The sequence below is a fragment of the Triticum dicoccoides genome, chromosome 4A (assembly GCF_002162155.2).
Source record: "Triticum dicoccoides isolate Atlit2015 ecotype Zavitan chromosome 4A, WEW_v2.0, whole genome shotgun sequence".
In the NCBI taxonomy this organism is placed as follows: Eukaryota; Viridiplantae; Streptophyta; class Magnoliopsida; order Poales; family Poaceae; genus Triticum; species Triticum dicoccoides.
Window position 1 is genome coordinate 641,750,780 of NC_041386.1, and position 10,938 is coordinate 641,761,717.

The window sequence follows — 10,938 nt, forward strand, 5'->3', positions numbered from 1 at the left end:
ATTTGGGTGGGGATGGGAGGGGAGGGTTTGAGGAGGGGAATGGCTCAACGCCAGCAGCGGGGGTGGAAACTGAGAAGACGGTGTGTGGACTCGGGCTTTTCTGCCTGCGGTTGCCTACTGCGTACTGCCTGCCGGCAGGGAAAGCAAAGCGAAACACGGTGGTTTTCCTGCCTCGCTACATTCACAGAGTTGGGTTTTTTTTTGGGATTTTTAATTCCATGCCCCCGGCTTCTTAGTTGTGCTCACTTTTTCCCTTTTACTGTATTTTTTTTATAACAATAGAGAGTGGATTTAATTTTCTCTCCTATCCCATTCTACTTATACCGGTTAGGTTCTCAGCTGGAAATAATTGGGAAAACGATTGCTTCCGGCCGGCCGGCCGACCGGCGGAACGCTCGGCCGGTCGCCTCACTCGCAATGTAGAAAGCTGCTGGGAGCGGGCATCACGTGCCTTATCGCATCGCTCAGAAGCATGACGGCCACTCGTTTTTCTTTCGTCCTCCTTCGTGCATGTCTCTCGTAGGTCGTCCGCTTCCTTTTTCGCCTCGACTCTCTCCTGGAACCTGCCATCAAATCCCCATAAACCGAGCTCGTGTCTCGCCCTCTCTCCTCTCCTGTAGCGGTCCGCCATGGTTCCTGAGGAGGGCGAGCACGTGTGTCGCCATTGCTGGAACCAGCACTCGAGAATGGTAGAACCAGTGTGTGTCATATTGCTGGAACCAGCACGCGTGAAATGTTGAAACCAACACGCGTAGTTGTTGGAACTAGCGTGAATGGGTGTTGCGACGAGTATTGGTGATGCTCGCGCATCCATGAAACTGCATGGCCCCGAAGTCTAAAAAACTAGTAGGGAGTTCATAATCTAAATAGGCACTCCAAGATGAGCAGCAACAGGAGAAGCACAAATCCCTCATAAATATCACCACTACCAGCATTCCTACTCAAATGACGAGCAATAATAGCCCCCGGTTATACATTTTACTACCATGCAAAGCAGAATGCAGACTACTTAAGTCATGAGCACAAGTGGCACTAGGGTCCTGTTTACCAATCAAACACTTTCCTATGAAATAACCAAAGTAACGAACAGAAGGAAAATGAACACTGCAAATTCTTCCATGTATAATTCCCCTAGTTTCACCATTGCAAATACTCCTAAGAAACAACTCAAAATCACTCTTTCGAGGTTCATCATATGAACCCCAAAATGGGATTTTGAATGCATAACAAAACTCGTCAATATACATGTTATAAGATTTACCATATAACCGAAAGACAACTCAAGGTGCAGTATGATGGGGTATATATTTAAATCTTGCCGAAAGTGTCGGTGAGCTGGTAATATTGAGTACACTTATCTAAGTGGAAGTCGTCAAGCCAGCATTCTCCACAAAATTGTACAAACTCCTGTCGACACCATTCATAAAAGTATATGTCGGGGGGATGACCCCGGGTAGGCACTGGAACCCGGATCCCTTTTCAACGGGGTGGCCGACGCCCCTCAATCCGGCTGGCCGGCCCACCGTCTCCCCAGCGCGAGCCGGCTCGGCATGGCTACCCGGCCCGGCCGGCTAGCCTATGCGGGTTAGCCACAAGACGATGACCAGTCCTTCCGGACGCACAACAGGACGACTCTCCACGACGGGGCAAGCATGGCCACAGTGCTCCCCTCTTTTACATCGGGCCGAGCGGGCGTGGCTACAGTGCTCCCTACACCCCCACCTAGGGCGGGCGGCGACTGAGCAACGCAATCCTGTAGTTGGGCGGCACTATCCGCCTCATGACGCAAGACACGGTGTGCCACAGTGTCGTGCTGCCGACCGGACCCACGCCCGACGAACCTAGCAAGACCCGCACCCGGTGGACCCGGCGGCCCCCATCGCCAGCTCCTAGAGGATCACACCAGGACCCCGTGATCGTGTAGCATTATCGTTGTACCCTGGGGGTCAGTATATAAGACCTCCCAGGAGCCCCCTGTCGGTGTCAAAACCGGCAGATCTCGGGTAGGGGGTCCTGAACTGTGCGTATGAGGATTCATGGTAGCAAGGGACAAGTGGGACACAATGTTTACCCAGGTTCGGGCCCTCTTAATGGAGGTAAAACCCTACTTCCTGTTTGATTGTATTTGATGAGTGTAGGGGTTACAAGAGTTGATCTACCTCAAGATCGTAATGGCTAAACCCTAGTTGTCTAGCCTATAAGAATTCTGATAGCCTCTACGGACTAAATCCTCTGGTTTATATACACACCGGAGGGGCCTAGGGTTGTACAGAGCCGGTTTGTGGGGGAAGGAAATAACATATCCGGACACCAATCTTGCCATCCACGCATATGGGAGTCCTACCCGGACATGGGGGGAAAGTCTTTTGCTTGTATCTTCACGGCCCATCAGTCCGGCCAATATCAAATAGCCCGAACAACCGAGGACCCCCTTGTTCAGGAACGCAGTAATTTCAAAAAAATTCCTACGCACACGCAAGATCATGGTGATGCATAGCAATGAGAGGGGAGAGTATCGTCTACGTACCCTTGTAGACCGTAAGCGGAAGCGTTATGACAACGCGGTTGATGTAGTCGTACGTCTTCACGGTCGACCGATCTAGCACCGAAGGTACAGCACCTCCGCGATCTGCACACGTTAGGCTCGGTGACATCCCGCGAACTCATGATCCAGTAGAGCTTCGAGGGAGAGCTTCGTTAGCACGACGGCGTGATGACGGTGATGATGTTGCTACTGGAACAAGGCTTCGCCTAAGCACCGCTACGATATAACCGAGATGGATTATGGTGGAGGGGGGCACCGCACACGGCTAAAAGATCAATGATCAACTTGCGTGTCTATGGGGTGCCCCCTCCCCCGTATATAAAGGAGTGGAGGAGGGGGAGGGGGCCGGCCTCCTAGGCGCGCCCCAAGGGGAGTCCTACTCCCACTGGGAGTAGGATCCCCCTTGCTTTGTTGGATTTAGGAGAGAAGGAAGGAGGAGGGAGGAGGAAGGAAAGGGGGCCGGCCCCTTCCCAATTCGGATTGGGCTTGGGGGGGCGCCCCCTCCTTTGCTCCTTTCCCCTCTCTCCCACCAAGGCCCATATACCTCCCGGGGGGTTCTGGTAACCTCCCAATGCTCCGGTATACTCTCGTTTTCACCCAGAACCATTCCGATGTCCAAACATAGGCTTCCAATATATCGATCTTTACGTCTCGACCATTTCGAGACTCCTCGTCATGTCCGTGATCAAATTCGGGACTCCGAACTACCTTCGTTACATCAAAACACATAAACTCGTAATACCGATCGTCACCGAACATTAAGCGTGCGGACCCTACGGGTTCGAGAACTATGTAGACATGACCGAGACATGTCTCCGGTCAATAACCAATAGCGGAACCTGGATTCTCATATTGGTTCCTACATATTCTATGAAGATCTTTATCGATCAAACCGCATAACGGTATACGTTGTTCCCTTTGTCATCGGTATGTTACTTGCCCGAGATTCGATCGTCGGTATCTCAATACCTACTTCAATCCCGTTACCGACAAGTCTCTTTACTCGTTCTGTAATGCTACATCACGTAACTAACTCATTAGCTACATTGCCTGCAAGGCTTATAGTGATGTACATTACCGAGAGGGCCCAGAGATACCTCTCCGACAATCGGAGTGACAAATCCTAATCTTGATCCATGCCAACTCAACAAACACCATCGAAGACACCTGTAGAGCACCTTTATAATCACCCAGTTATGTTTTGACGTTTGGTAGCACACAAGGTGTTCCTCCAGTATTCGGGAGTTGCATAATCTCATAGTCTGAGGAACATGTATAAGTCATGAAGAAAGCAGTAGCAATGAAACTGAAACGATCATATATAATGCTAAGCTAACGAATGGGTCTTGTCCATCACATCATTCTCCTAATGATGTGATCCCGTTCATCAAATGACAACACATGTCTATGGTTAGGAAACATAACCATCTTTGATAAACAAACTAGTCAAGTAGAGGCATACTAGGGACACTTTGTTTTGTCAATGTATTCACACAGGTACTAAGTTTCCGGTTAATACAATTCTAGCATGAATAATAAACATTTATCATGAAATAAGGAAAAAAATAATAAATTTATTATTGCCTTTAGGGCATATTTCCTTCACCCCTAATCTAGGACTCCCTCACACCCATGCAAAGGGTTGAACTCTCTTAGAACACATACCCACACACTCACTGAAGAGGCGAGACAAGGGCCTAGCTGTAGGATCGAAACTCTGGTTGACCAACAAGGTTTGGTAGTAACTTGATCTGAAGTTTCATGATCATCATCATTAGCTTCCTCACTAATTGGTGTAGGGAATCACTGGAACTGATTTCTGTGATGAACTACTTTCCAGTTCGGGAGAAGGTACAATTAACTCATCAAGTTCTACTTTCCTCCCACTCACTTCTTTCGAGATAAACTCCTTCTCTAGAAAGGATCCATTCTTAGCAACAAGATATCTTGCCTTCAGATCTGTGATAGAAGGTGTACCCAACAGTTTCTTTTGGGTATCCTATGAAGGCGCACTACTCCGATTTGGGTTCAAGCCTATCAGTTTGAAACTTTTTCACATAAGCATCGCAATCCCAAACTTTAAGAAATGACAACTTTGGTTTCTTGCCAAACCATAGTTCATACAGTGTCATCTCAACGGATTTAGATGCTGCCCTATTTAACGTGAATGCAGTTGTCTCTAATGCATAACCCCGAAACGATAGTGGTAAATCAGTAAGAGACATTATAGATTGTACTATTTCAAATAAAGTACGGTTATGACATTCGGACACACCATTATGCTGTGGTGTTCCAGGTGGCATGAATTTGTGGAACTATTCCATGTTGTTTTAGTTGAAGACCAAACTCGTACCTCAAATATTCCTCTCCGCGATCAGATCGTAGAAACTTTATTTTCTTGTTACGATGATTTTCCACTTCACTCTGAAATTCTTTGAACTTTTCAAATGTTTCAGACTTATGTTTCATCAAGTAGATATACCCATATTTGCTCAAATCATCTGTGAAGGTCAGAAAATAACGATACCCGTGATACATCTCCTACGTATCTACTTTTCCAAACACTTTTGCCCTTGTTTTGGACTCTAACTTGCATGATTTGAATGGAACTAACCCGGACTGACGCTGTTTTCAGCAGAATTGTCATGGTGTTATTTTTGTGCAAAAATAAAAGTTTTCAGAATGACCTGAAAATCAACGGAGATAATTTTTTGAATATATAAAAAATACTGGAAGAAGAATCCACGTCCGGGGGCCCACACCCTGTCCACGAGGGTTGGGGCGTGCCTACCCCCTGGGCGCGCCCCCTGCCTCGTGGGCCCCCTGACGCTCCACCGACCTCAACTCCAACTCCATATATTCGTGTTCGGGGAGAAAAAAATCAGGGAGAAGGATTCATCGCGTTTTACGATATGGAGCCGCCACCAAGCCCTAAACTCTCTCGGGAGGGCTGATCTGGAGTCCGTTCGGGGCTCCGGAGAGGGGAATCCGTCGCCATCGTCATCATCAACCTTCCTCCATCACCAATTTCATGATGCTCACCGCCGTGTGTGAGTAATTCCATCGTAGGCTTGTTGGATGGTGATGGGTTGGATGAGATTTATCATGTAATCAAGTTAGTTTTGTTAGGGTTTGATCCCTAGTATCCACTATGTTCTGAGATTGATGTTGCTATGACTTTCCTATGCTTAATGCTTGTCACTAGGGCCCGAGTGCCATGATTTCAGATTTGAACCTATTATGTTTTCATGAATATGTGTGAGTCCTTGATCCTATCTTGCAAGTCTATGGTCACCTACTATGTGTTATGATCCGTTAACCCTGAAGTGACATTAATCGGGACCATTACCGGTGATGACCGTAGTTTGAGGAGTTCATGTATTCATTATGTGTTAATGCTTTAGTCCGGTACTCTATTAAAAGGAGGCCTTAATATACCTTAGTTTCCAATAGGACCCCGCTGCTGCGGGAGGGTAGGACAAAAGATGTCATGCAAGTTCTTTTCCATAAGCATGTATGACTATATTCGGAATACATGCCTACATTACATTGATGAACTGGAGCTAGTTCTCTGTCACCCTATGTTATAACTGTTGCATGATCGATCGCATCTGACATAATTCTCCATCACTGATCCAATGCCTACGAGCTTTTCCTATATTGTTCTTCGCTTATTTACTTTTCCGCTGCTACTGTTACAATCACTATAAAACCCAAAAAAATACTTTTGCTGTCGTTACCACTACTATCATATTAGTTTGTTACTAAATACCTTGCTGCAGATATTAAGTTTCCAAGTGTTGAATTGACAACTCAACTGCTAATACTTGAGAATATTCTTTGGCTCCCCTTGTGTCGAATCAAAAAAATTGGGTTGAATACTCTACCCTCGAAAACTATTGCGATCCCCTATACTTGTGGGTTATCAAGACTATTTTCTGGCGCCGTTGCCGGGGAGCATAGCTCTATTCTTTGAGTCACTTGGGATTTATATCTGCTTATCATTATGAAGAACTTGAAAGATCAAAGAACCAAGATTTTTCCCTCAACTACGAGGGGAGGTAAGGAATTGCCATCTAGCTCTGCACTTGATTCACCTTCTGTTTTGAGTAAAATTGCGACACCTACACATGCTATTGATTCTGATAGGTCGCATGTTATTGATGATGCCACTTCTGCTTTACATGATATTTATGATGAAACTACTTCTATGCTTGATACTACTATGCCATTAGGTGAATTTCTTGATGAACAACTTGCTAGGGCTAGAGAGAATGAAATTATTAAAACTGATAATTTTGATGAAAGTGATGATGAAGATTCTCCCCCTAGATATGAATTGCCTGTTGTTCCTGAGGGTTATGTTATGGATGAAGAAACTGCTAGAGACTTTCTTGCTTGCAATGATAGATCTGATCTTAAGAAATTATTTGCTAAGCTTAAAGAAAAGTCTTTGAATGCTAGAATGAAATATGACCCTGCTTTTGCTACTTCACCTATCTTTATTACCGATAAGGATTATGATTTCTCTGTCGATCCTGAGTTAATTACTTTAGTTGAATCTGATCCTTTTTATGGCTATGAATCTGAAACTATTGTGGCACATCTTACTAAATTAAATGATATAGCCACCCTCTTTACACATGATGAGAAAACTCGCTATTACTTTATCCTTAAGTGGTTTCCGTTCTCATTAAAGGGTGATGTTAAGACATGGTTTAATTCTCTTGATCCTGGTTGTGTGCGTAGTCCCCAGGACATGATCTATTACTTCTCTGCTAAATATTTCCTCGCTCATAAGAAACAAGCTGCCTTAAGGAAAATATATAATTTTGTGCAAATTGAAGAAGAGAGTCTCCCACAAGCTTGGGGGAGGCTTCTCCGATTACTTAATGATTTTCCTGATCATCCTCTCAAGAAAAATGAAATACTTGATATATTTTATAATGGACTAACTGATGCTTCCAGAGATTACCTGGATAGTTGTGCTGGTTGTATTTTCAGGGAAAGAACTGTTGATCAAGCTGAATTGCTACTGAATAATATGTTGACTAATGAAAACAATTGGACACTTCCTGAACCAACTCCTAAGCCAACTCCGAAGAAAAGGAGTATTCTATTTCTCAGTCCTGAAGATATGCAAGAGGCAAAGAAATCTATGAAAGAAAAAGGCATTAAAGCTGAAGATGTTAAGAATTTACCACCTATGGAAGAAATACATGGTCTTGATAACCCGACACAAGTAGTAAAGGTAAATTCTCTCTATAGATTTGATAAATGTGAAATCCCATTTACTAAGTTTGCTATCCAATGCTTGGATGAGTTTGATGACTTTATGGTTAAACAAGAAAATTTCAATGCTTATGTTGGTAGACAATTGAAACACAATGCTGATATGCTTGAACACTTGAGTGATTATATGTCTAGAGTTAAAGGTGAGCTTAAACTTATTAGTAAACATGCTTCCATGGTTACCACTCAAGTAGAACAAGTGCTTAAAGCTCAGAATGATTTGCTCAATGAATTAAATAATATGAAAAATGATAATGCTGCTAGAGTTATGACCAGAGGGGGTAAAATGACTCAGGAACCTTTGTATTCTGAGGGCCACCCCAAGAGAATTGAGCAAGATTCTCAGAGAACTAATATAGATGCACCTAGTCCTTCTAAAAGGAAGAAAAAGAAAAATGATAGGACTTTGCATGCTTCTAGTGAACCTGTTGTTGACACACCTGAGAATCCAAATGATATTTCTATTTTTGATGCTGAAACACAATCTGGTAATGAACATGAACCTAGTGATAATATTAATGATGATGTTCATGTTGATGCTCAACCTAGCAATGCTAATGATGTAGAGATTGAACCTGCTGTTGATCTTGATAACCCACAATCAAAGAATCAACATTATGATAAGAGAGACTTTGTTGTTGGGAAGCACGGTAAAGAAAGAGAACCATGGGTTCAGAAACCCATTGTCGGTGTCAAAACCGGCGGATCTCGGGTAGGGGGTCCCTGATACGTCTCCAACGTATCTATAATTTTTGATTGCTCCATGCTATATTATCTTCTATTTTGGACATTATTGGGCTTTATTATCCACTTTTATATTATTTTTGGGACTAACCTATTGACCCAGAGCCCAGTGCCAGTTCCTGTTTTTCTCTTGTTTCGGTGTTTCGAAGAAAAGGAATATCAAACGGAGTCGAAACGGAATGAAACCTTCTGGAGAAGTTATTTTTGGAAGGAAAGCAACCTGATAGACTTGGAGTGCACGTCAGGAAAGAAACGAGGGAGCCACGAGGTAGGGGGCATGCCCTCCACCCTCGTGGGCCCCTCGTGGCTCCCCTGACGTACTTCTTTCTCTTATATATACCCATATACCCTAAAACGATCGGGAGCACAATAGATCGGGAGTTCCGCCGCCAGAAGCCTACGTAGCCACCAAAAGCCAATCTAGACCCGTTCCGGCACCCTGCTGGAGGGGGAATCCTTCTCCGGTGGCCATCTTCATCATCCCGGTTGTTGGTGTCAGAACCGGCGGATCTCGGGTAGGGGGTCCCGAACTGTGCGTCTAAGGCGGATGGTAACAGGAGGCAGGGGACATGATGTTTACCCAGGTTCGGGCCCTCTTGATGGAGGTAATACCCTACGTCCTGCTTGATTGTTCTTGATGATATAAGTATTACAAGAGTTGATCTACCACGAGATCGTAGAGGCTAAACCCTAGAAGCTAGCCTATGGTATGATTGTACATTGTCCTACGGACTAACCCCTCCGGTTTATATAGACACCGGAGGGGGCTAGGGTTACGCAGAGTTGGTTACAAGGGAGGAGATCTACATATCTGTATTGCCTAGCTTGCCTTCCACGCCAAGGAGAGTCCCATCCGGACACGGGACGAAGTCTTCAATCTTGTATCTTCATAGTCCAACAGTCCGGCCAAAGGATATAGTCCGGCTATCCGGATACCCCCTAATCCAGGACTCCCTCAGTAGCCCCTGAACCAGGCTTCAATGACGATGAGTCCGGCGCACAGTTTTGTCTTCGGCATTGCAAGGCGGGTTCCTCCTCCGAATACTCCATAGAAGATTTTGAACACAAGGATAGTGTCCGGCTCTGCAAAACAAGTTCCACATACCACCGTAGAGAGAATAATATTTCCACAAATCTAATCTGCTGACACGTTTTGACAGCATGACATCACGTCATGCCCTGGTCATTACTCGAACCATTTTTGTCAACCAGCACCGCACATATCGCGAGGCGGTTTTCTTGACACGTCTTGTCAAAGCAGAGATCATGTTCCCTTTATTACGGGATTCTCATCAATACGGACATGGGTAACCCAACCGCGCCATCAATTACGGCGTTTGGGGAATAAGCAATTTTGCCAGGCAAGTGCGGAGGCGCATCGCCTCTTTCGCCCTTATAAAGGGATTAGGATTCACTCTTTTCACCCATGCCTTCTTCCTCCTTGATTACCCACTCTCGCACACTCAAGCTCCAGCGCCCAAGTTCACGTCTTTCTTCTCAAACCACTCCAAGCATGTCCGGAGCGGGAGGCAAGTGGATGGTCTCCTCCATCACGGAGGAGAACATCACAAAGTTACGGGAAGCCGGATATCTGGCCACAGATATCGCGCACCGGCTGCCAGATCTAGGGAAGATCATCCCTACGCCCGAACCCCATGAGAGGGTATTTTTCTTACCCACTTCGTCCGCGGACTGGGATTTCCTCTCCACCCGTTTATCCGCGGGCTCATGTTCTACTACGGGCTTGATTTTCATGATCTGGCCCCCAATTTCATCCTCAACATCTCGGCGTTTATCGTCATGTGCGAGGCCTTCCTCCGCATCAAGCCCCATTTCGGCCTATGGCTGAAGACCTTCAATGTCAAACCGAAGATGGTGGTCGGCCAGCAAGCGGAGTGCGGAGGTGCCTGAAATAGGCATAAAATAGCAAATTTGGGATGGGCCTCCGGTTAATAGGTTAGTCCCAAAAGTAATATAAAAGTGGATAGTAAAGCCCAATATTGCCCAAAACAGTAGATAATATAGCATGGAGCAATCAAAAATTATAGATACGTTGGAGACGTATCAAGCATCCCCAAGCTTAATTCCTGCTCGTCCTCGAGTAGGTAAATGATAAAAAAATAATTTTTGATGTGGAATGCTAGTTGGCATAGTTTCAATGTAATTCTTCTTAATTGTGGTATGAATATTTAGATCCATAAGATTCAAGACAAAAGTTCATATTGACATAGAAATAATAATACTTCAAGCATACTAACTAAGCAATCATGTCTTCTCAAAATCACATGGCCAAAGAAAGCTATCCCTACAAAATCATATAGTCTGGCTATGCTCCATCTTCACCACACAAAATATTT